The following is a 23,319-nucleotide window of genomic DNA, read 5'->3' on the forward strand; positions in this document are numbered from 1 at the left end:
TCTTAGACATTGTAGTATTCATCTCTAAGATTTTAATTTTGGTCTTTATATCATCAGTCTCCATATCGCTTTCCCTCAGTTTCTTGAACATAAGAAATGCAATAATAATTACTGTTTTAATGTCTTTGTATACTAATTATATTATCTGTGTCACTTCTAGGTCAGTTTTGATTGATCATATTTTCTCCTTATTATGGATTATCTTTTCCTGCTTCTCTGATAATTTGTTATTGTATATCAGAAGTGTTGAAATTTATCTTATTGGGTGTTAGTTTTATATTCCCATATATATATATACTTTTTTTTTTTTTTTTTGAGCCTTGTTGTGGAATGTACTTAAGTTTCTTAAAAACTTAATCCTTTCATGTTTGCTTTTAAGCTTTGTTAGGTCTGACCACAGCAACATTTAGCTTTGGGCCAATTTTGCTTCACTGCCTGAAGAAAATGTTTAAGTACTCTGTTTAATGCCTGTGGATTCTGCCTGGTGGGAACAGGAACTCTTCCCACCCTGCATGAGCACCTGCATGTGTTGATGCCTAGAAGCTCCAGGCCACACAGTGGGGCAATTGTAAGGCTTTTGTTTCCCATCTTTAAGGGATCACCATCCTTTGTTGCCTGTCCCCCATCTCGAAAACTGTTGTTTCATATATTTTGTCCATTTTCTTGCTTGTTTCAGGTGATAGGGTAAATCTAGTGCTTGTCTCTTCATTTTGGCTGCAAATGAAAGTTTTTCTATTGTTTTACCATCTGTTCTTTACCTTCTTATTTTGATACATTTATTTATTTATTTAAGCTTTATTATAATGAGGAAATGTTCTTCTGTTATTTGGAATTTATTTTCCAGACTGGATCCTTTTTTTTTTTTTCTTGAACAATGTTTGTATGGTCTCCATACTGATTATTTTAATCCGTTTATACCTAACATAGAGACTGCTGTTCAGTTCTTGACTATGAAATTGTGAGTGGATTTGCTTAATGTTCCCGCTTTAACTGAAACATATTTCTCTTTCTCTCTGAACTATACTTTAAGGTTTAGGTGTTTTTATTGTATCAACCATTCTGTAGTTGAGAATGCAAGGGGAAGAGGACAGATTTAAGAAAGAAAAACTTTCAATTTCACCACACACAGGGTCATCTGACTTTTAGAAAATATTCAGGGAACTAGGTTATAAACACCATGAAGGCAGAAATTTTGGCGGGGAGGGGTCAGTTTTGTTCACTGTTGTATCCCTAGTCCTGAGAATGGTGCTTGGCAATAGTAGATTCTCAGTAACTAAGATTCGAAAGAGTAATTGATTCCATTTATTGATTCCTTGTTTTATTCCAACTACCCCCCTCCAGGAGGGTCCAGCTCTCTTGGGCAATAGGGTAGGTAGAGCATCCAAGCATCAAACTGATACAAGTGCTCTGCAACCAAACTGACTGACAAGCGTCCCTTGGGCCAAAGTTATTTCAGGCAGCTATGCCCATCAATAGAATGGTTAGGACTATGTGGACATGTGGTCACATGACATAATTTAGGCTGATTTCACCCCAAGTCAGTGGGAGAAACCATGGCCTCTCAAGAGCACACACCCATTTAAGCTGACATAGCTCTCAAATGCTCCCCCTTTGTCCCTAGCACAGACCTCGGGACTTCTTTGTCCCTAGCACAGCCCTCTCCCAAGCTCTTAAGGTAGTACTAATTGGATGATGTGCCGGTCCATGTCCGAGTACCAATAACTGCACATACATGTTGCTTTTCTCTTTCTGTTACTCTCTTCTAAGACAGGGAGGAGCTCATGCACAGACCAGCCTCTGTTGGAACCCCTGCTTCATTTGGTCAAACTCCAGCAGGCTCTCAGCTCACCTGACTCTTGAGATGGCAAGGATGTAAACAGTCTGCAGCAATTCCACGCCTTGCTTTGTCTGTACTTCCTCAAGGTCCTAGTGACTTGTATATTTTCCATCGAGTTCACTGACTTCAGATAGTCTGTGTTTATTAACCATTGTGATATATTACCCCTTCAGTAGAATTCATTTCCTTTTGATCACTATTGCCCACTCATCAACATTTCTATGCACCATAAATATCACAGAGCCTCTTGACAGCACTGCGATGTTTGCTGAGCCCCTCAACCTCTCTCTGGTCTGAGGGGCTCTGGATGGTTGTTAATATCATTGTCTAGTCTCAGCCATGATTTCTGGGTCTCCTGGAGATGTGCTGCCTCATGGGAACAGGGAAGAAAGAAGGACAAGCGTGGTGAGGTCCTGGGAGACTCCCAGTTAAAAATGGAGATTCGACACTCACTGCCTTTTTTGGAGCGTCTGCCAAAAGTCATGATGGAGTCAAGATAATCGGCCAGGGAAGCCTCACGTTGCAAAGGTGCACAGCCATTGGCAGGTCTCTAATGAGACGTATCCGGGAAGAGGATCTGAGTTCCAAGCTTGCCAATATCTGAAACAGGGAGAGTAATGACAGGATGCTCACAGAAGAGCAATAAAAATGATCGAGCGTCCAGAGAGACTGATTTATGACCAAGGGTCTAGGAGCTACATACATTTTACTGTGTCCCAGCAGAGCAAGGGAAGGAAGGGGATGGTGGTGGGATTCTTTGCAAAACCAAGCCTGGGAGAGTGGTGGGAATGGAGGTGGACTTTAAAGGGAGGGAAAGGTACTGAGAAACAAGGAGAAGGAATCTGGAGAAAGAGAGTAAAAAATGTAGGGAAGGAAAGAAAGAATTTGGGGGTAAACTATAAGGACTCTTGTGTAGCTATAAGGGTCCTAGGACTAGAGGGGCAGCTGGGGAAGAATTGAGGTTGCCAGGGTCAGCGGTGTCATTCAAACGTACATCACCTCTCTGTCAAGGTCAGAGCTGGGGCTCTTCCCAAAACACCTTCCCAATCCCCTGTCCTGGGGGCCTCTGCGTCTCCCTTCACTGCGTGGAAGCAGTTACAGAGATGACCTGCCTCCCCCAGACTGTGGGCTGCCTGGGATTCCAGCATCCAGCACAAGGCTTGGCATAGAGCTAGGGGCTCCAGGAAGACTGTGAAATCAAATCCCCAAATTTGGGCTAGAAAGGACTGTTCTGATATAGGGTGGTCTAGAGATGGTTAAATGTGCCTCATTGCCTCCCTTTATTCCCGTCTGAGGAGGCCTCTGGCTGCGGAAACCTCTTTATGTTGCATTTAATAGAAGCAATAGGCTGGTGGGAATTGATGCTCTGAGACCCAGGACTGAGACTTAGAGGAGAAGTATGAGGTTGAACTGTTAGAGAGGTGTCTCCAATTCCACTTCCAAAATTACAGTGTAAAGCTCTTCAAAGAAGAGATGAAATAAGGATAATCATAATAGTCATGGTGAGGTCCTACATTTCTGTACTACTTTCAGGTCACAGAAAGCTTTCACATCCATTAACCATTTGCCCTCGTAACATCCTCGCCTATCTCAGTGGGTTGTCAGGAAAATCAAAGGTTTCCCCCATGAGCTGAGATTACAGGCATGCCCCACTTTAAGCAAATCCTGCTGTGAGCATTTAGGTGAAGAAAGCCTGCTTTGTGGAGGAATTTAACGGCATTATTTTAAATGGTGGGTTCCCCAGCATGTGAAGAAATAAGAGGCAATTTACTAGAATGCGTGATTGATTGACACATACCTTGTTCGGAATGAGCCGCATGCCTTTAGCATCTAATGTGTGCTGAGAGTGGTTATTTGTGTTGGGAAATATGGGAATGAATCTGATGTGGTCAATCCCAAGAAAGGAGAAATCTCTGTATCTTGGGGTTCATTTTCCAGCCCCTCCTCTGCACACACAGGAGCGACTATCAGGAACTATCTTACCTACCAGAGGTGGCCAGGATTGTGTTAAAACGGCACCCCCTCCCCAAATGGGCCAGAACCCTTCTCTGACACCTTTGATCTAGATCTGGCAAAGAGAGGCAGTTCCCCCACAGTATTGAGGGCTGTTGGTGGCCATGCTTGCTGCCCAGTGAAGAGAGGGGGAAAGACCCAGACATAAGAACAGACAGACAAGGGAGGTGTAGAGAGATCAGGTGCCATCTGGTTCTGAGTGTCCTGACCCCGCCTTTCCTGCAGTTCGGTCGTTCAATTCTGCCATCTATGAGCCAATCACTTCCGCTTCTTTCATTTTAAGCTAGTTCAAGTTAGGTTTCTTTCACTTATAATCGAAAGAATCACTAATAGAATCCTTTGCTGAAAGACATAAGATGTACATGCCCAGGGCCTTAGATATTGGCAAAGGCAGTTAAATGTGGTGGTTGAGAGTTTGGGGCTCAAATAACTGAAATAACAAAGACTGGAGATACCCAAAAGCCAACCAAAAAGGGATCAGTTAAATAAATTTTGGTGTATATCTGTACAAGGAAGTACGATGAAGCTTCAGAAAAATAAATAAATAAATAAAGAGTAGCTCTGTATTCTGATATAGAAAGAGTGCCAAGTTCTCGTAAGTTAAAAAAGTAAGGTGTACTATGATGTACAGCCACACACCTGTTAGAATGGCTAAAATAAAAATGCTGACAATATTAAGTGCTGATGAGGATGCAAAGCAACAGAACTGTCATGAGGAAGGCAAAATGCAACAGCCAATCTGGAACGCAGTTTGGCAGTTTCTTACAAACAAAGTTAAACATGCACAAACCCTATGACCTGGTCATTCTACTCCTGGGTATTCACCCAAGAAAAATGAAAACTTATGCTCATATAGAAACCTATACACAAATGTGAAAACAGCTTTAATTGTAATAGTTACAAATAAAAACAAGCCAAAGATCTTTCACCAGGTCAATGGATAAACTGTTCTGCTTTCACCCAATGAAATACTACTCAGCAAGGACAAAGGTGAACTATTGATACGTGCAGCATGTCGGATGCATTTCAAGGGCTTTATCTTGAGTTAAAAAAGCCAAACTCAAGGGTCACATACTATGGATTCCATTTATTATTTATTATTCTTTTTAAACAATTTTTATTGAGGTATAGTTGATTTACAATATGATGTAAGTTTCAGGTATACAGCATAGTGATTCACAATTTTTAAAGGTTATACTCCATTTATAGTTATTATAAAATGTTGGCTATATTCCCTGTGCATTATTTATTATTATTGAAGTGACAAAACATGGTGGTCGAGAACAACTCAGGGGTTACCAGCGGTTAGGGTTGGGAGATGTGTGTAAATATATAGTGGTATTTTGTGGAACTTGTTTGTGGTAATGGAACAGTTCTGAACCCTGATTGAGGTGGTGGTCACACAAATCTACACATGTGATAAAACTTCATAGAGTTATTCACCAAGACATAAAAATTTATGGCACCTAAACCTGGTAAGATCCAAATAAGTTTAATTGTATTGTTCCACTGCCAATTTCTTGGTTTGATAGTTGTGCTATGGTTATTTAAGATATTGTCATTGGGGGAAGCTAGGTGAAGGGTACATTGGAACTCTCTGTACTATTTTGGAACTTCTAAGTGGGTCTTAAATCATTTAAAAATAAAAATAACAAGGTGCAGAGCAACATGTAAAAGGGAGGGGTAAAATTTGTGTTCATGTTTGCTTGTATATGCCTAAAGAAACTCTGGAAGTTAAAATAAGAGATGTAGAAGAATAGTTTTGGAGAGAAGGATGGTTGAAGATGCAGGATAATGATGAGAAGGAGGCTTTGCTCTGTCTATCTTTGATGCTTTCTGCGTTTTGAATCATGTTTATGTTTTCTTAAGTTTCTTAAAAGTTAAGAAAAGGTGAACATGGGTTTTAGAGTTATGTGTAGCTATGTTTGAATCACAGTTCCAGTGTTTACTGGCTGTGTCACATTGCAGAACCCAATTTGCCTCTCCGTGACTCAGTTTCCATATCTGTAAAATGGAGACTATTAGTACTACAGTCTATAGTCTATTACTGTACCTATCTCATAGGGTTGTTAGGAGGATTAAATGATCTAAAGTATGGAAGATGTTTCTACCTGGAACTTTAGTGGTTTGTATTCTTTTCACATATCTCCATTTTGTAGAGAAGGAAGCCAAAGCAGAGAGAGATAAAAGAGCTGATATAAGGTCCCACATTAGTAAACACTGGAGCCTGAACTCAATGCATTCTTGACCTCTACCCTTGCCTGCCTCCATTTCCCACTGCGTTTCCACCTGGGAGAAGGAAGGAAGAAGGGAAACCAGTCAGCTCCCAGCACAAGTGAGCTCTTCCTTTGAATCTCTTTCTTGTATCCGGATAACAGCCTGAATGTCCCCATCTCAGCAAGCAGCTGCCCTGGGATGGGGTGGGTCACAGCCCTGGCCTTAGCCAGGCCCAGGGCTGCCAGGGTCAGTGTCCCCTGAGTGGGCCCAACAGCAGAGATACAGCAGCCATGGAACGTGGCTCCAGAAGACATTTTAATAAACTGCATTAATTTCATATTCTAAATAGTAATTTCTGTTTTGTCTTACATGAATGGCTTTCCAGGTGCATCTCAAGCTGAGTTCATGTTGGGGTGATGGTGGCTCTCAGGCCTTCTGCTGGGGAGGTGGGATTTGGGGAACTTATGCTGCTCCAGCCCTGTCCCCAGGACGGGGGCAGGAGGGAGGGTTGGTCCCCAGAGCACGGGCAGTGCTCTGGGAGAGGAAGAGAGGGAAGGCGGGCCCAGGGCAGGGGTATCAGCGACGTCCACACCACATTGCCCCCCTCCAGACAAGAGGTTCAGCTCAGACCATGGTTTGGCCTCGTGCAAATCCTTTCTTCCTGTCAGACATTGGTTCCTGCCTCTGAATCATGGCCACCATGGGCTCTATGTCCCTTCTACTTCTCATCCTCTTTGGCTCTGATCTCAGTTTGGGAAGCTGGAGATGTGGTGAAGGGAACAGAGGGGATAGAGGCTTGGACTGGATACATGTGTCAGGTTTTAAATTAGGCACTATGGAGGTAGAAGGAAGAGAATGGGCAAATGCAGAGAGGTTTGAAAGTGCATGATGTTTATTCATTCACTCAGCAGACATTGTTTGAGCCCTCACTTGTGGGGCCTTTTCTTAGTTGCTCTGGATAGAGGGGTGTATACTCCATGCTTCTTAAGGGGCTCAAATTTTAATAGGGAGACAGATGAGAAGATAAGGACGGCACCTGTGGCAAGGGTGGCAGAGAGAAACGCTGTGGGAGGGAAGGAACCAGGAGGCAGAAGGGTGGGAAACTCTCCTCTCTCAGGGAAGAGACAGGTCCAAACCTCCCACTCACCAGGGGGAAGTAACTGCTTGCTATGTAGAGGTTTCAAGATGTTGGCCCATGGACCAAATTCCAGCATGGATATATTTTATCTGGCCCCGTAAAATATGTTAAAATGATAATAAGCTTCCAACTATAAAAACAGAGAGATTTTGTACAGAAACTTGGAATTCTGCTCTTGAAGACCCAGCAGCATGGGCTGCTTTCCCAGGTAACAAGGGTCGGCTGGAGCCGAGCCGAGGTTACCCCTGAGGGAACGGGCTCCCTGCCCCACAGTGTCTACCTTGCCCTGCTGTGTCCCCTGCCTGCAAGCGCTACTAGTTTCCTTCACCTTCCTGACTGGGCTGCCATCTGAGTTGTGACTGCAGTTCTTTTGAGCCCTGGGGGCTGGCTCCATTCTGGGCCAGGGGGGACAGGGGTCTGCCACAGGTCCCCACGCCCTGGGATCCACTTTGTGCCTCTGACCATCATAAACACGATCCGCGGCCAGGTTGGAAAGATGGGAAGCATCCTTCCATCCTTCCAGGCCCAAAGGCTCCCCCTTGGCAGGTGCAGAAGCCAATTCAAATTGTTTTCCTTTTCTTATTTGCTCATCTGAAAAGTCCTCCCAGATCCTCCTTCTTATTAACAACCTGCACGTCACGCTGTGCTTAAAGTTCAGGGCGCCCTAGGATACGGAGCTGCAATTAATCTCCGTCCCCGAGTTCTAGAACACTTAGAGCAATTATAATTTACTGTCGGAAAACCAATTTGGGGAAGCGGTGGTGTTCTCACCCCTGATCAGGGCTCCACCAAATGCCACTTCCTGTTCACGTGCTGCCTGCCGGGAGAGCAAGGCCTTGAGTCCCTGCACCTCTGGGAGGTGACACCGAGTGGAGAAGGCGGGGGAGAGAAGAGGGAGTGGGCGAGCCGCCCGCGGGGGCTCTGCCTTGCAGGACTTCCTCCAGCACTGCCTCTGAGCTGGTTTTTTCTCCTGGCTGCAGGCACCTCTTATTTCCCAACTTACTTCCATTTTACAACCACTGTCCGTGGTCTTCCATGTCCCAAAGCTGTTTGGTTGGGCAGACGCCACGGCCCATTTCCTCTCTTCTGCCCCCATCCCCTTCCTCAGCCGCTGTCCCTGTTCCCTGGGCTGCACTCAAGCTTTCAGCTCCTCAGACAGAAGTTCCCTTCTTTCTCCTCATTGCTTTTTCGCTCAAGGCCAGATCGTCATATCATCAAAATCACTCTCAGATGACTGGGTCCGATGGACTCACCAGCCGCGTTTCCAATTATCGTTCGGGGGATGAGAGTCAAAGGGCCCGGCTCAAGTGGAAACGCACTTCCACACAGGTCAGGCGCACCCCTGGTTGGATGTGGCCGTGTGTTTATGGGTCTGTCTGCCCTGTCACCCGTGCCGTCTGTAGCCAGGAGCCATGTCCCATTTGTCCACTGGCCCCAGGACACGGCAAGAGGCCCCATACAGGGCGGGCATGTAGTGTCCACAGAGATGGTTAGCTTAACAGAAACGTGCATAAACTGTGGTGCATGTGCAAATAGAAATAGCCACAGGGGAACAAGCTGATAATGGTCAGTCTTCCTGCATTCCTTCTTTCCTTCCTTCCTTCATTCATTCAACCTATTCTGACCAACACCAGCACATGTGCTCAATCTTGGGGATATTGAAGTGAATATATCTTTGTTTCTCATTCCAACTTAAAAGTATCTATAAAACAATGTGTGATAAGTGCCCTCCTAGAGGTTCATTTAGGGTGTTACAGGGGCACAGGGGAGGGCCCCCTGACTGTCTGGTGTTAGGAAAGCATCCTAGAGGAGGTGACACTTGAGCAAGACCTAGATCATACTGTGCCTGTCTCCTGCACTGCACCTGAAAGTTGTTCTAAGCTTATACGTTTATGTGTTTGTGTCCCCAGCAAGGCTGGGGACCCCTTTAGAAAAGGAACCTTGTTTTAGCTGCCCTTGAATTCTCACCATCTAGAACAGTGCCTGGCCCACGGGATAATGTGCTCAGTAGATGTTCATTGGATGAATGAGTGAACGAGCATTTTCCAGGTAAGGAAGGTGGGGAAGGGCACGCCAGGTGGAAGGAGCATGGATTGGTAGAAGGACGTAGGGCTGGCAGGTTAGTATAGGGGCTGAGAGCCTGGAGAGCAGGGTTGGAAGGAAGGGTAGGGAGCACCAGGGGAGTAGAGGGGCAGAGACACAGAGAGCAGCTTCCAGGGGTCACACTTGGGTTGGAATTTTCACCAACACCTCAGCACAACTCATAGCCAGACGCAAAGGCCCGGTCCCCCATCGAGGTCTGGACTCGGGCCCCTTCCCCTTACGTGTGCTGCCTGGTCCTCACTGGGGTCTTGGGGGGAGGCCAGTGCAGCCCAGGACTGCCTGGGCCTCGGTCAAGAGGAGCTAAGGATCCTGGGAGGTGGCTGTGCCCCGAGGGCCTGTAACCATAGTTCCCAGGCCTTTTATTTGCCTGGATCCTAGGGTCATGGCAAGGCTCAGCTTGCTGGAGACTCTCAGCCCCTCAGGTAGGGCGGAGCCCACCACTGCATTTCAGCCCTGCAGAGGTGCCCTGCACAGAGTAGGTGCTCCAGAGATACTGCTGGACACATGAGCGGATAGTTTAGAGCCCCAGGAACCGCCAGCACCCAGTCTCCAGAGGCCTATGAGCAGTTAGATAAATACTTCCTGAGCACCTACCGAGAGGCAGCAGTAGTCTGGTGGGCAGGGCCACCCTGGTGACTGGTGTGGATCCAGTCCTGGCCCCAGGGAGTGCACAGAGGGGGAGGCAGACAGAGAAGGGGAGCGCAGTCCTACACACCCCCATGGCTGGAGAACCTATAGCTGCCCCCGTAGCTGGGCAATGATCCTCTGCCTGGGGCTCCGCGGGGGGCTTTCTGAGGCCCTCACTCGTCTCCTCCTTGCCCTTGTCTTGTCTTCCTGCAGCTCCCATTCCCTCTCCAAGGCCTGGCTCAAACAGCACCTCTTCTAGGAAGTCCTCCTTCACCCCCTTTCCAACTAGGCTTTCCCTTAGACCAGTTGTCACTGGTCTCATAGTCTCACTGTTCTCATCGGCTGTACTTGGGGGCTCCGGGCTTATGGAGCGTCTGCTGGGTCCAAGGCTATGTGCTTGGTGGATGTTTGTTGAGTGAATGCCTGACCTGTCAGCACTGGAGAGAACATTCTTCTCTCCCTGATGGGAAGCGCAGACCGGGAATGGAAGGGCTTGGCCCTGTTCGGTGGGCCCCGGCACATAGCAGAAGGCACTGCTTTGCTAACATCAGAGCGCTTCTGAGTGTGCATGGATACTGCTCAGCCCTGGGTGTGCGTGATCTCATTTTATTCTTCCCACAGCCCTGTGATGTGAGGTTCTGTTATCATCGTTGTTAGACAAACATATAAAAGCGGAGGCTCAGTGGCTCAGAAAGGCCAAGACATGGGCCAGAGGTCACACAGGTCTAGCATGGTCCTAAGACGGATGGCTTCGCCTGTGTGTTTGGTTAAGGAGGAGCCTGTGTCCGGCCAAAGGGGACAGAAGAAACCCCGCATCACGTTCTAAATACTAAAAGCACCCCCGCCTGGGGGACTGTGGACTCGCCCAGGCCCTGCTGTGGCTCCCACAGGGTGCTCCCTGGGTGGTGCCTTCTCTTGCGGCTTCTCTGGCTCTGGGGGACTGAGTCACAGGCAGGGCCTCCAATTTGCGCTGCTCTCCCCGCATGCCCTGGGTGTGAGTCAGTCTTGGTCATGTGGCTTCCAGGCTCGCCGAGGTCAGGGAGTGGGCCTGGGCACCCAGCAGGTGCTTACTAAAGACAGGTGGCTGGGTCATGTCCTTTTTGAAGATTGTCAACCCCCATACACAGCCACCTGCATTTTCCCCTTAGGGCTGATGGTTTATCCATCGTCACTAGAACCAGTGTCCTTCCTAGACGGCCACCAGTCTGCCTGGCCAGTGGGGAAGGCAGGAAGCCGAGGGCTCATGTCTCAGCACTGCCACTGACTGGCCATGGGACTTTGCCTCTGGGGTCCTCAGATGCCCCAGCTATGAATGGAAATAATCAGATGTGCCCTTCAGGGTATGGTGAGGGCTGGAGGAAATGCAGGTGTAACTCTGTGTCTCAGTTTTGGCTGAGCTGCCTGAGGCTGAGGACCAAGCAAGGGACGCTAAGTACCCTCCCGTTCCAAAGGGGGCGCTAGACCAGCTGGCTGGGCTTCAAGGGAGCCAGGTGACAGCAACTCACATAGAGAAGGGCTAAGGAAGGGGCCAAAAGAAGAGTTCCCTTGGAGGGAAGTGTGGGAGTGCTGGAGTGTTTGTCCTCCCCCTCTCCCCTCTGGCCTAGTGACAGACTTCCAAGGAGGGTGTGTTAGTTGGGGTTCTCCAGAGAAACAAAACTAATAGGATATCTATATCCGTGTCTATCTGTATCTCTATCTCTCTCTCTAGATACATCTATATATCTATCTATATACATATATATGTAGAGAGAGCTCTATCTATCTAGAGAGATATAAAAAAAGATTTAATATGGGAATTGGCTCACGTGATTATGGAGTCTGAGCTATTCCACGATATGCTGTCTTCAAACTGGAGACCCAGGAAAGCTGGTGGTATATTTAGTTAGAATCTGAAGACCTGAGAATTAGGGGGAGGGGTGCTGATGTAAGTCCTGGAGCCCAAAGGCCCAACAACTTGGAGCTCTGATGTCCAAGGGCAGAAGAAGAGGGATGCCCCAGCTCAAGAAGAGAGAGGGAATTCGCCCTTCCTCTGCCTTTTTGTTTTATTCCAGTCCTCAAGGGATTGGGTGATGCCCACCCACACTGGTGAGGAGGGATCTTCTTTACTCAATCTACTGATTCAAATGCTCATCTCTTCTGGAAACACCACCACAGACACACCCAGAAATATTGTTTTACCAGTCATCGGGGCATTCCTTAACCCAGTCAAGTTGACACATAAAATTAATCATCACAGAGGGCTTGGCAAGGGTGCCCCCAAAGTTTGGGAAGTGTAACGATAGGCAATATCTGCAAGGGAGCAGCTGGGTGTGAGGCAACGGAAGGGGCAATGAGGCCTGTACGGAGGGAAGCTGCCTTCTCTCACCGGCAAGGAAACAGGTGAGCACCTGTGTTCTAGGCCGGCTGTGGAACTCCTCCAAAGAAGCAGGCCCAGAGGGCAGCATGGCCTCCAGAGGGCCCTCAGATGCCCAAGGCTACGGAAGGATCTGGAGGTGATGATGCAGAGCTCCCGCCAGGGGACTCATCTGAGAACCTGTGACAGCCCCCGTGAGAAAGAGCTGGATTTTCCCCGCCCGCCCAGAGAGGACAGGACCAGGTCCAAGGTGCCCTGCTCCAGGAGGCTGGGCAGCCTGTTTTTGATCCCCTTTTCCTCTGCGCCTCACCCCAAGAGGTCAGAATCCAAGGTCATGCATTGGAGGAGGAGGGCAGAGGTCACGGGAGAGGGGACCTCCTCCCTCAAGGCCAGCGGCATCCAACCCCACTGGTGGAGGGGACAGGCCAGAAAGGGGGTTTGAGTGTGGTCTTAACTGGACCGGAGATTCTAATTAGTGAAATAAGATTCTTTTTGGTTACTCAAGTGACCAGATGACTTTTTATTATCCAAGAGTAACAGGAAAAAGGTATGGGACCAACCTGTTGAGATTTCATTCAACTCAGGGAAAGAATCACGCCGACCAAGTAGGTTTAAATTTTGATATTTTGTACCTCACGACTTTTTTTGCATTACTTTTGATTTTTAAAAATATTGCATTAAAATGTGATTTATTTTGATTACTGGGATCTTTGGTGCCTTCCTACATTTTGTTCCCAAGGCCACAAGTGCCTCCCTTGCCTCACCCTGCTCCCAGCCCTGGAGGGGAGGAAAATTAAGGGTATTCCCAGCTTGTACCCTATGGAGTTTAGCAGGTTCGCTCTAACGCTTAACAAGGATAATACTCTAGCCTGGTGTGCAGCAAAGTAGTGGTAGTACTAGTGATGATGATAATGAAGATGACGACAGCAAATGCTTACATAGTGCTTCCTGACTAACCTGTATGGAAGATACCATTTTATCTCCATTTTACAGAAAAGAAAAGTGAGGCTGAGAGAGGTTAGTCAAACCACCTAAGGTCACACAGCAGATACGTGGCAGATCTGGGATCTAAACCCAAACAGTCCAGCTCCAGAGCCCATATGCCATCTCTTATACACAAGTGCCTCCCTGAGACATAGTGCCCTTGTTTGGTGTCCTCAGATGCTGCCTGGACTTAAAATCAGAGGCTGGTGGTTCCACTGCAGATGCTTTCCCAGTTTGCTCTCGTTGGAAACTGATGGTGGAAACCCAACTTGCAACTGGAGCCTGGTTTATCCCCCCAGCCTCTGCCTGTGGACAGTTCAGCTCTGTGGTATGAAGCGTCAGCCCTCGTCTACCTCCTGGCTCCCAGAGCGCCCCTCCCTGGGTGGCAGAGGCTGACACGAGGGCAGGCTCTGGAGCTGAGGACCAAGGCAGCAGCCCGACAAGAGTGATGTCCAAGCTGTGCTGATTTGCAGATGGAAATTTACATACATAATGTAATTTGGGCCAATTGAATTCTCGATTAAGATGGAATCACTTGACAAGCAACGCATACTCTGGCGGGTGACCGAGGAGACAAGAGGCCCTTGAGATGCCTGTAGCGAAAACATGCTTTTGTTTTTGAAGGAGATGGCCATTTCCAAATTCCTCATTTTAACGACCTCCTCTCCTAAGCCCCCCACTTCCCTCCAGGTCACAGCTGGGATCTGTTGAGATGAAAAACTTTATGGGCAATTAGTGTTTGAATCTGAGGCCAGTAAGCATGTCCGTGGGTGCAGCTGGCGAGATGAGGGGCCAGGACACCTCCTCCGCCTGGGGATGCTGTGGGCCTGGGTCTTGGGTCTGAGCTATACAACCTCACACCTATACCAAGTGAGGAAGTGGTGCTGGGTGCATACTGGGGCCATGGGGAGGGGAGAAAAGAGGCTCCCTCGGGGTCACAGGGGTCTGGATTTGAACCCTTATAACCACTTCCTGCTCTGTGACCTCAGGCACGTGTTCATTTCTCTGAGCCTCAATTTCATCATCTGTGAAGTAAGGAGAATGTTCCACCATAACCTGTGATGACTATAGTGGGAAAGAAATGTGATAATATTAGAACCTCTAAATTCCTTCAACAGTGTTAATTGCAATAATGAAGGGTGACTAAAGCATTGCCACTATGCACAAAACTCTCTGTCCTAGTCCTTATTTTCAGATCTATTAACATAGTAAATTCCTTGCTGCCTCAGGGCCTTTGTACAGGTCATTCTGCCTGTAATTCTGTTCCTCCCTGCTGCATCCCCTTTGCCTGTCAGACCTCTCCTCCTCTTTCCTCAAGCTTTGGCCTAAATTGGCCTTCCCAGGGACTTTTGTCTCCACCCGCAGCCCAGCCTAAGTCTTCCCACTCTACATTTTGAATGTCTTGACCTTTTCTTCTTACACAGCTGTAATTCAGTGTTGTAATTATTCATGTCGCATCAGTGTCCACACCATGCTCTAAGCTCCATCAAGGCAAGGACTGTGTTTGCCTTATTCACTGCTGGAATAGAAAGCAGTGTCTGGTCCAAAGTAGACATTCAAAAAATAGGTGCTGTTTATTGGAAAAACACACTCTTTCCCCTTTTTCACCTGGCTAATTCCTGCTAATCCTTTAGGTCTCAGCGTACATGTCCCTTCCTCCAGGAAGCCTTCTCAGATGCCCCTGATGTGAGTTAGGTGCCCTCGCCATGTGGTGCTACTGCAGGCCCCAGGACTTGCCTTCCTACAGGATGGCCCCTGGATTGTCACTGTTCATTTACTGATCTCTATCCTGTACTATACAATAAGTTTCCAAGGTTAGGGCTGGTGTCTTGTTCACCGGGGCATCCCCAGCACCTAGCTCAGGGTTTGGCATACGGCTTATCATGGAATAAACAAATCACAGAGCACCCAGTCTGGGCAGAGAGAGCCCACACCGCCTCACATTGTGGCTGTGGACAGCTAAGATCCAACGCAGAGGTTTAAAGAAAGGGAGTGATGAATCCTGCTGAGAGATGGGGCAGGGCTCTCTAAGCTTCTATGGGAACTCTGAGCATGGTCGCCAGGCACAGGAAAGACCCATGCCAGATGAATCGGGGCTACCCAAGTCTGAGGAGAGCAGAGTATTGGGTTTCTTCAGGCTTCCTGGAGGAAGCAGACTGAGCTGAAGGCTGGGGGTGGGTGGTGCTACTTGGGACTGATTGATAAGCTGGAGGGAGGGGCCTGGGTTAAAGAGGAGCATCTGGGTGGGGTAGCTGAGAGCCCCTCATTGTGCCCAGGACTGGCCTCCAGGAGATACCTCCTGGGTGCCTTTATCCCACAGGGTCACCAGGCCTGCGGAGGGAGGGGCAGCAGCTGGTGGTGGTGGTAGCTCCTTGCCACCCCTCCCTCTCACCCCCCAGGTTAGCAGCCACAGAGATTCTGGTTTCAGGGCTGTCTCTTAGCAACTGGCACCCGGAGTGGCTGCCCTGTCACGCTGGGGTAGCATGGTGCTCACAGGACAGGGAGGCTGGTGCCAGTTTATTGCTAGCACTCAGCCGCCCCCAGCCTTGCTGCCCTTCTCCCGTGCGAGGCCCCCACCCGAGGGGTCTGGGTGGCAGTGTGGAGCCCTTGGGGTCCTGTTGGGCTGCCCTGTCCCCATAATCCCTTGGACTGCTGCTGCATCACCCAGGGGCTCTTCTTGCCTCAGTTACCCCACTGCATTCTTTCCTCAGTCTCCTCAGGGCAAAGAGTCTTCACGAGCCCAGGGGACAGAAGCATTTTGCACACAGTAGGCACTTAATAAATGCTTGTTGAAACCCTGTTTGGAATCCTGAAGCTGCCATCCTTCACACTTGCTTTCCCGCCCATCTGATTGGGTCAGCATACAGTCCATGTAGGAACCTAGTAAAAACTCTCAGTAGCCGAGTACAGAGAACAGAGCCCTGTGGCCCTCCACTAGACACTTCCTTCTATTTTTCGCTGTGAACCCATGTTCAGCAGAGTTCTGGAGTTTCACAGGTTATTGGATAATAAACTGTGCCCAACCCTGTGGCAATAGAGCTCACATCTTTCTGCCTTTTCTAGAATAAAGGGTGGGCTACGTAGGACAACACCGCTCAGGAAACCTTTGGGTCCTGTTGATTTGCTCTTCTCTCCCAGAGTCTCCTGTTACCTTCCGTGGGTCATGGTGTGGGGCTCCTCCTAGAGCTGATCTCATGTGCCACCCACCTCTGTGAAGACTGGTTACATGCTGGCCTTGGGACGGGTACCTTGGTCCATTTCCAAGGGATACATCTGGGAGAGGAGACAAAGGGAGGGCACAGGGGAGGAGGGCTGCTGGGCTGTTCCGGTCGGTCTGTTGTTCACGCCACTGCTCCTGCCCACCCCAAACTGGCCTCCTCCTCTTCCCATCCATGCCCCCTTCTCTCCTGAGGCCGTGAGCTCCCCCTGGTCAAGCAGGGCGATCTGTGGATTAGGTTTCCACTGACCTGTGTTACAGTGAGAGCTGCCACCCAGCTCCCCCGTGGAGCCGGCATGTCCCTTCCCCTCTCTGGGCCTCTGCCCCACTTTATAAAATGAAATGCTCTGAGGTTGATGATATCTAAATGGGTGTTCGTGTGTAAGACGCCCTGCACACAAATAAATGTGCGTTCTCAGCCCAGTTCAGCCACAAACAGTGGGTGTCAGGAAAGTCCCCTCTTCTCTGGCCTTTAGTGTCCTGAACTCTAAGGTTCTGGGGTGGGTGGATGGGTGGGTGGGGAAGTGTGTGCAATAAGCTTTAAGAACACTTCTCACTGTTCCTTTTTTGGATTCTATGTATCCTAATGTGAGTGACTTAGAAAAAAAAACTATTTAAAGAAGTATCCCTGAAAATCACTATGCTGTAAGATTTGATTTCTCAGAAATGATCAGGAAGGGAGAATGTGGGACACCTCAAGGTGGTGCGTGTGTGTGTGTGTGAGTGTGTCTGTGTGTTTTTTTTTTTTTCTTGTTTTACACTCCAGTGAATCCATCTTTGCAGAGAGTATGAAATGAAAATCTGGCACCTTGCAGTAAAATTAGAGCTGGCATCATTGTCCTTAAAAAAATTAAAAAACACAAAAAGGAAGCCTCAGAGAAATTATGACCAGCTGTCTGCTGGATTCACCCTGCCGAGGAAGCACCTTGTGACACAGTTTACGACCCTGAGGATTATGGCGGTCTCGATGCTATCATCTTAATTGCAGGAGCAGGGCTGCATCCAGCAGGCTCCCCCGAGCCCCCGTGCTCCGGCCCACATGACATGCCTGGCTCTCCATCTGACAAATTTTTTTCTCCCACTCTACCTCTCCAAATTACTTTCTGGAGACTACAGGTTTCCTGGCCACTGCTGATTGTTTTCTGTTTGATTTTTTTCTTTCTTTCTTTCCTAAAATGGCGTTGTGGAAACCCAAAGAGTGGCGGGGAGAGGAGGGCAATTCATTCTTCTGCCTAGAGTCTACTCCCCAGGTTGCAGGAGAGAGTTGGAGAGGGGAACCCTGTCTTTCCGGGCCACGAGCTGTTGAAAATTATGATGGTGTCTGAATGTTTTGGGATTATTGGCAACACCAGGATTTGGACCTCAGCCTTGAGACCAAGGGAGCCCCCAGCATCTCGGGAGCCCAGCACCTTTGGGCGGGAAGGGATGGAGGAGTGCTTCTGGCCTAAGACATCACTGGGCACATGTGCTGGGTGTGGTGTATGCTTCCAGAGACATTGCTTGGAGAGGAACTAAGCAGAGGAGGATGCCCGAAGCTCTGGTCTTGAAACCCAACTTCTAGGTCTGAGCCCCATCTGCACACCTTACTTGCTGTACGACCTTGAGAGATTTACCTTCTCTCTCTGGGTCTCAGTTCCCCCTTTGTAAAATTTGGACTTGGGATTTGAGCTGGGGTTGCAAACTAGTGGCACTGAGATTTATTTAGCCTGCAGCAGTTGTTTTGTTTGGCTTGAATTGTTCTTTTAAACCAGGAAATTTCATATTTAAAAATAATCCAAATTAAAATACAAAGACTTACGAAAAAAAGGTTCATGTTCTCCTGTGGCAAAAAGTGGCTAGACCTAGAAATCGACAAGCTGATCCTAAATTCATCTAGGTCAAGAGACCCAAAAGAGCCAAAGCAATCTGGAAGGAGAACAAAGTCACAGGACACACACTTCCTGATTTCAAAAGTTACTACAAAACTATAGTAATTAAAACAATGTGGTAGTGGCACAAGGATAGACATATAGATCAATGGGATAGAACTGAGAGTCCAGAAATAAACCCTCGTGTTCATAGTCAAGGGTGCCATTTTCAACTAGGGTGCCAAGATAATAAGATGGGGAAAGAGTAATCTTTTCAACAAATGGTGATGGGACAACTGGATATCCACAAGCAAAAGAATGAATTTGGACCCCTACCTCATACTACATATAAAAATTAAGTCAAAATAGATCAAAGACCAAATCTAAGAGCTAAAACTGTAAAAGTCTTAGAAGAAAAGGTAGGTATAAACCTTCATGACCTTGGATTTGGCAATGGTTTCTTAGATATGACACCAAAGGCATAAGTGACCGCGCCCCCCGCAATTAGATAAATGGTATTTCATGAAAATTAAAACTGTTGTGCTGCAACGATACCATCAAGAATGTGAAAAGACAACTCACAAAATGGGAAAGACATTCGCGGATCATGTATCTGATGAGGGACTTGTAATCAGAGTATATAAACAAGTCTTACAACCCAATAATAAGATAACTCAATTTAAAATGGGCAAAAAAAATCTTAATGGACATTTCTTTAAAGAAGATATACAAACGGCCAATAAACACATGAAGATGTTCAACGTTTTTAGTCATTAGGGAAATGCAAATCAAAATCCTAATGAGATACTACTTCACATCAACTAGGATGGCGATAATCAAAAAGACAGATAAAATAACAAGTGTTGAGGATGTGGAGAAATAGGAACTCTTCTACATTGCTGGTGGAATGTAAAACAGGCAGCCACTTTGGAATGTAATATGTCTCCACACCCATGTTTATGCTCTTCCCTTCCCCTTCCCTGGAGTGTTTTACTTCCCCATACTCCCTAGTGAGACACTTGTGCCCACAGGCTCAGCAGTTGGGCTTATGGGTTCCACTGCACCCTTATGGGTTTAGAGTCAGTGTGTGTGTGTGCGTGTGTGTGTGTGTGTGTGTGTGTGTGTGTGTGTGTGTGTGTGTGTGAGAGCTGGGAACAAATGAGAGGGGAGGCAATGGGCTGGAGGAGTGATCTCTGTTTTAGGAGCTAAGAAAGTCTCCCAAACTTCCTCTAGACCACAAACCCAAATGCCTAAAGAGGCCAGGCAGGTTTTGGTCATTAGTGAAGCAGGGGGGTTTGATGGGCAACAGCGAGTAGTGGAGTCTGTGGCAAACTAGGGAGCGTAGGCTCTGTCTAAAGGGGAAGCTGCTATTATTTCCTCCCCGTTGATGCTTTGTGAGAAAGTGCCAGAAAGGCTTGATCTTTTAATTTTTGGGGAGGAACTGGAAATCTATATTTGTATATAAAATGTACTGATCTTAAAAAGCATTGCACAGGACAAATAGAGTTGTGTGATGCTTTTAAAATTTTCATGTACTGGTCTAGACTACTTGAGGCCTCTTCTCTAGGTGAGGCCACTGGGCATTGGAGGGTCTGAGAACCGGTCTGAACCCAAAGGCACCAGCCTGCCACTCTGGGCATCACCTGAGCTTCCCTCCTGGACCCTCCTTGCTGAGGAATAGCAATGACCAGAAGGATGGTAGGCAAGAGGGAAGCCAAGAGAAGGTTCCAGATGATGTGGGTTTTGAGAAAGAGAGAGAGAGAGAGGGAGAGAGAGAGAGAGAGAAAGAGAAGGGAGGGAAGATATTGAAAGGGAATGGAATGATGTGATGTTGATCTATGTGTGGTGGAAAGAGCACCGACTGGGTTAGGGGTCAAGGGCCCTGAGCCCTCCCATTGGTTAAACTCCAGGTGTTGGGACACAGAGGTAGGTAAGCTATACTTCCTGTCCTATGGTAGGCCTAGTCTCTTATGGTAGAATCAGATGGAAACCAATCCTTATCTTATATGCCTGTGTAGTATCCTGGTTGTTGCACCATATTCAAGGGCTGCCTACCAAGGAGGGAGCCACCTATGCTGCCTAGGGCCTGGATGGGGATGGCTCACCGTGGAGAAAGAAGGGGACGTTTGAGCTGGGTATAGAAGAATCAATAGGATCCTGTCATCTAGATAAAGACAAGTAGGAGGAGTATTTTAGGCCTGAAGCTATCAAGGCATGTGAAGGCAGGGTCTTCTGGAGTAGTAGTGGGCTTTGTCCAGAGCCGTTGTAGTGTGTGGGGTGGTGATATGTATGAAGAGAATCATGATGGGGGATGAGACCGGAAAGGAATTTGGATCAGATCATAAATGGCCTCGGTACTGGGTAAAGGGCTTACCAGTGAAATCATAGGGGTGGGGAGGAGCCATGGCAGGCTTTGAAGTCAGAAAGAGCCGTGAAATATTCATTCATTCATTCATCAAATATATTTTGAGCACTGAGGACTCAGATGTGAGCAAAGAATACCAACTCCTGCCTTCACGGAGTTTCTCGTCTGGGGCAGGGGGAGACGAAAATTAATAAAGGAATCACCCAAACAAGTTCAGCACTTAAGAGTGTAATAAGAGCAGCGAAGAAAGAGGCGAGGATGCTGTGGCTAAGAGCTGGGAGTGAGGAGGGAGGGGGAGCAGAGGAGGCTGGAAACCCAGGCTGCGTAGACTCAGCCGTGCGTACAGGTTTAGATTTTCTTCCAGGTGCCCAATGCCTTTGTACTGCTTTACCCAGGGCAGGACTCAGCCACGACCTTGCTGGGAACGCTGGGCATGCCTCCCACCCCCCAGCCCCCAACCTCCCCCTCCCGGCCTCTGAGTCTTGGATTTCACAACTGTACAATGAACAGGTCACCTCCAAGGTCCCATACAATCTCTCCAATTTTCTCCCTCCCCACTGCTGGCCCCCAGCTCGTTGTCTTAGAAGATGCAGCAGAGTCAATGTCAGTTTCATATGCTGGCTTCTCCCCCTTGTCTCCCTGCCTTCTACTTTGGAAGCTCCCTCTGGCCTCCCGGCTGCTTCTACGCTTCATCAGCTCAGCCTGGAGGGTAGGAGGGTGACACTGAGGTGTCCTCCTGATTGCTGAGGCACAGATCCTGCTGAGGAATGCTCCTCCCACCCCGAGGGCTGAGGAGAGCTTATGTGTTCGGGGGGCCCGGGGAGGCTGGGGCCTGGCTGTGGGCCTGGACACTTGTCTAGCACTGAACCTGACAGGGTGTGGGCCACCTGGCGGGGTGGCCAGAAAATTGGCCTGGACCTAGGGTCCTGGGTTCTAGCTTTGGTCTCATCCTTGATTCACTGTGTGCCCTGGGTAGTCATGGCCCACTCAGCCTCAGTTTCCTCAACTGGTAAGATGAAATAGTTGTTCCAGAGAAGTAGTTTTTATTAATAAATCTGGAACTCCCTTTTCTTCGAGGAAAATCCTATGTCCTATCCTGATGTATTGATATAAACCAGATGGAAGCAAAGTCACTTAGCTTTTTGTGATGGTTGAGGGTCTGGGGCACTGCCCACACAACTGGTCTGACCCCAGGGAGCCCTGGGGTAGATGACCCGGACCGTGTGGTCTCCAGACATGTTGTAATGATGGAGCTGGAGGAGACACCTGCAACCATTTCAGGGCTGAAAGTGACGGGGCTCTGTACCCCGACTGGATGGCTGAGGCCGGGGACGTCCAGGACGAGAATAACCCCACTGCTGCCCCTGGCCCCCTGCACTTGGTCTGGGGCACACAGTCTGGAGCGGTTTCTGGGAGCCAAGAGAAGGCTCTCTCCACCCACGTGTCTCCCTGGCTCTGGAGGGAATTTTCTGGTTTGTTTGGGCCCAGTTCTGCTTACTTGCTCCCTGGGGCCTTTCTTTTGCGGCGGCACCAAGCATCCTGCTCCCCACCCCCACCCGCTGGATGGAATGCAGAGGGGAGGACAGCCCAGGCTGAGGCAATGTCTTGAATTATTTTGCAAACACGTTGGGTTCACCAAAGCCCCACATACATCTTGTCCCCAGCACCCTCTCCCTGGATGTGTGAGCCCATATGTTCCTGGGCAAATGTGCTCCGTCTGCTCGGGCTGCATTTGCAATTAGCTCATCAGGATGCTGTTCTCTAATAGCCCTTTGATGTCCAACGAGCCTCCTAAGCCTGCGTGTTTCCTTTCCTTTGAAGCAGGACATCGTGTTTTGCCAGAAGTCAATGAAACGCCGTAGTAGAACAGAACGGTTTAATTCCCTCCTCAGATACAGGGCTGAGGGAGTTCAAACGGACTTCCGCCCATGCCTGCTCCCCCCATCGGCCTGTCAGATGCCCACCTCAGAGGCCTGGTGGAGGCCGCGGCCCCTGGAGGCTGGACCTTCAGAGGAGGCTCTGACCACCTTCACCAGGTAATAGCCCAAACCACCTGGCAGCCTTGGCCTGCCCTTGAGCCTTGGGCCTCCTTCCCTGACTGCACGTGGATTTGCCCATGACCCTGACTCCTCAGTTGGCTCTCACCTTGATTGGCTATTTCCTCTGACTTGGACCAGGCATGGGGCTCTGGCCTGGCCCGAGTTCCTCTCTCAGGCTCTGGTGCCCTCTGCACTCCGGTTGGGCTACTTTTGGCTTCTGAACTCCCGTCTCAGCCCTGACAGCTTATGGTGACCGCACGTATTAAGTGTCTAAGGGAGCATGCCTCCAGGGCCGGCTGGGGCCTCAGAGTCAGGCCTGACCCCGAGCGGCCTGGTCTTCCCGTGCTGGTTCTCACACGGGTGTGAGCACCTGTGTCTCACATGCTGAGTCCATCTGCTGCTGTGGGAACTTCAGAGTCCTGAAAACTTCCCTTCCTTGGTGTTTTGGGAGTTGCTAAGGGTGCAGTTCCTTCCTGCATTTTTTGATGCAACCATCACTGCTGCTCACTAGGCCTGCTAACCAAGCCTTCACTGGGGACCTCCAGCCATACCAGTGCCTACTGGACGGGGCCGGACCAG

At 48.6% G+C, this 23,319-nt stretch overlaps 1 long non-coding RNA gene across 2 annotated transcripts in view; it reads left to right on the forward strand.

Annotated features, from left to right (window-relative positions):
- LOC309643220 overlaps positions 1-23,319 on the forward strand; it is a 220,438-nt gene that overhangs the window by 139,354 nt on the left and 57,765 nt on the right. For both annotated transcript variants that reach the window (XR_014253630.1, XR_014253631.1), the window contains one exon: positions 22,594-22,737. This is a non-coding gene — a long non-coding RNA (uncharacterized lncRNA). The remainder of the gene's footprint in view (positions 1-22,593; positions 22,738-23,319) is intronic.

Source organism: Balaenoptera physalus (genome assembly GCF_965194825.1).
Source record: "Balaenoptera physalus genome assembly, chromosome: 14".
NCBI classification, from domain to species: Eukaryota; Metazoa; Chordata; class Mammalia; order Artiodactyla; family Balaenopteridae; genus Balaenoptera; species Balaenoptera physalus.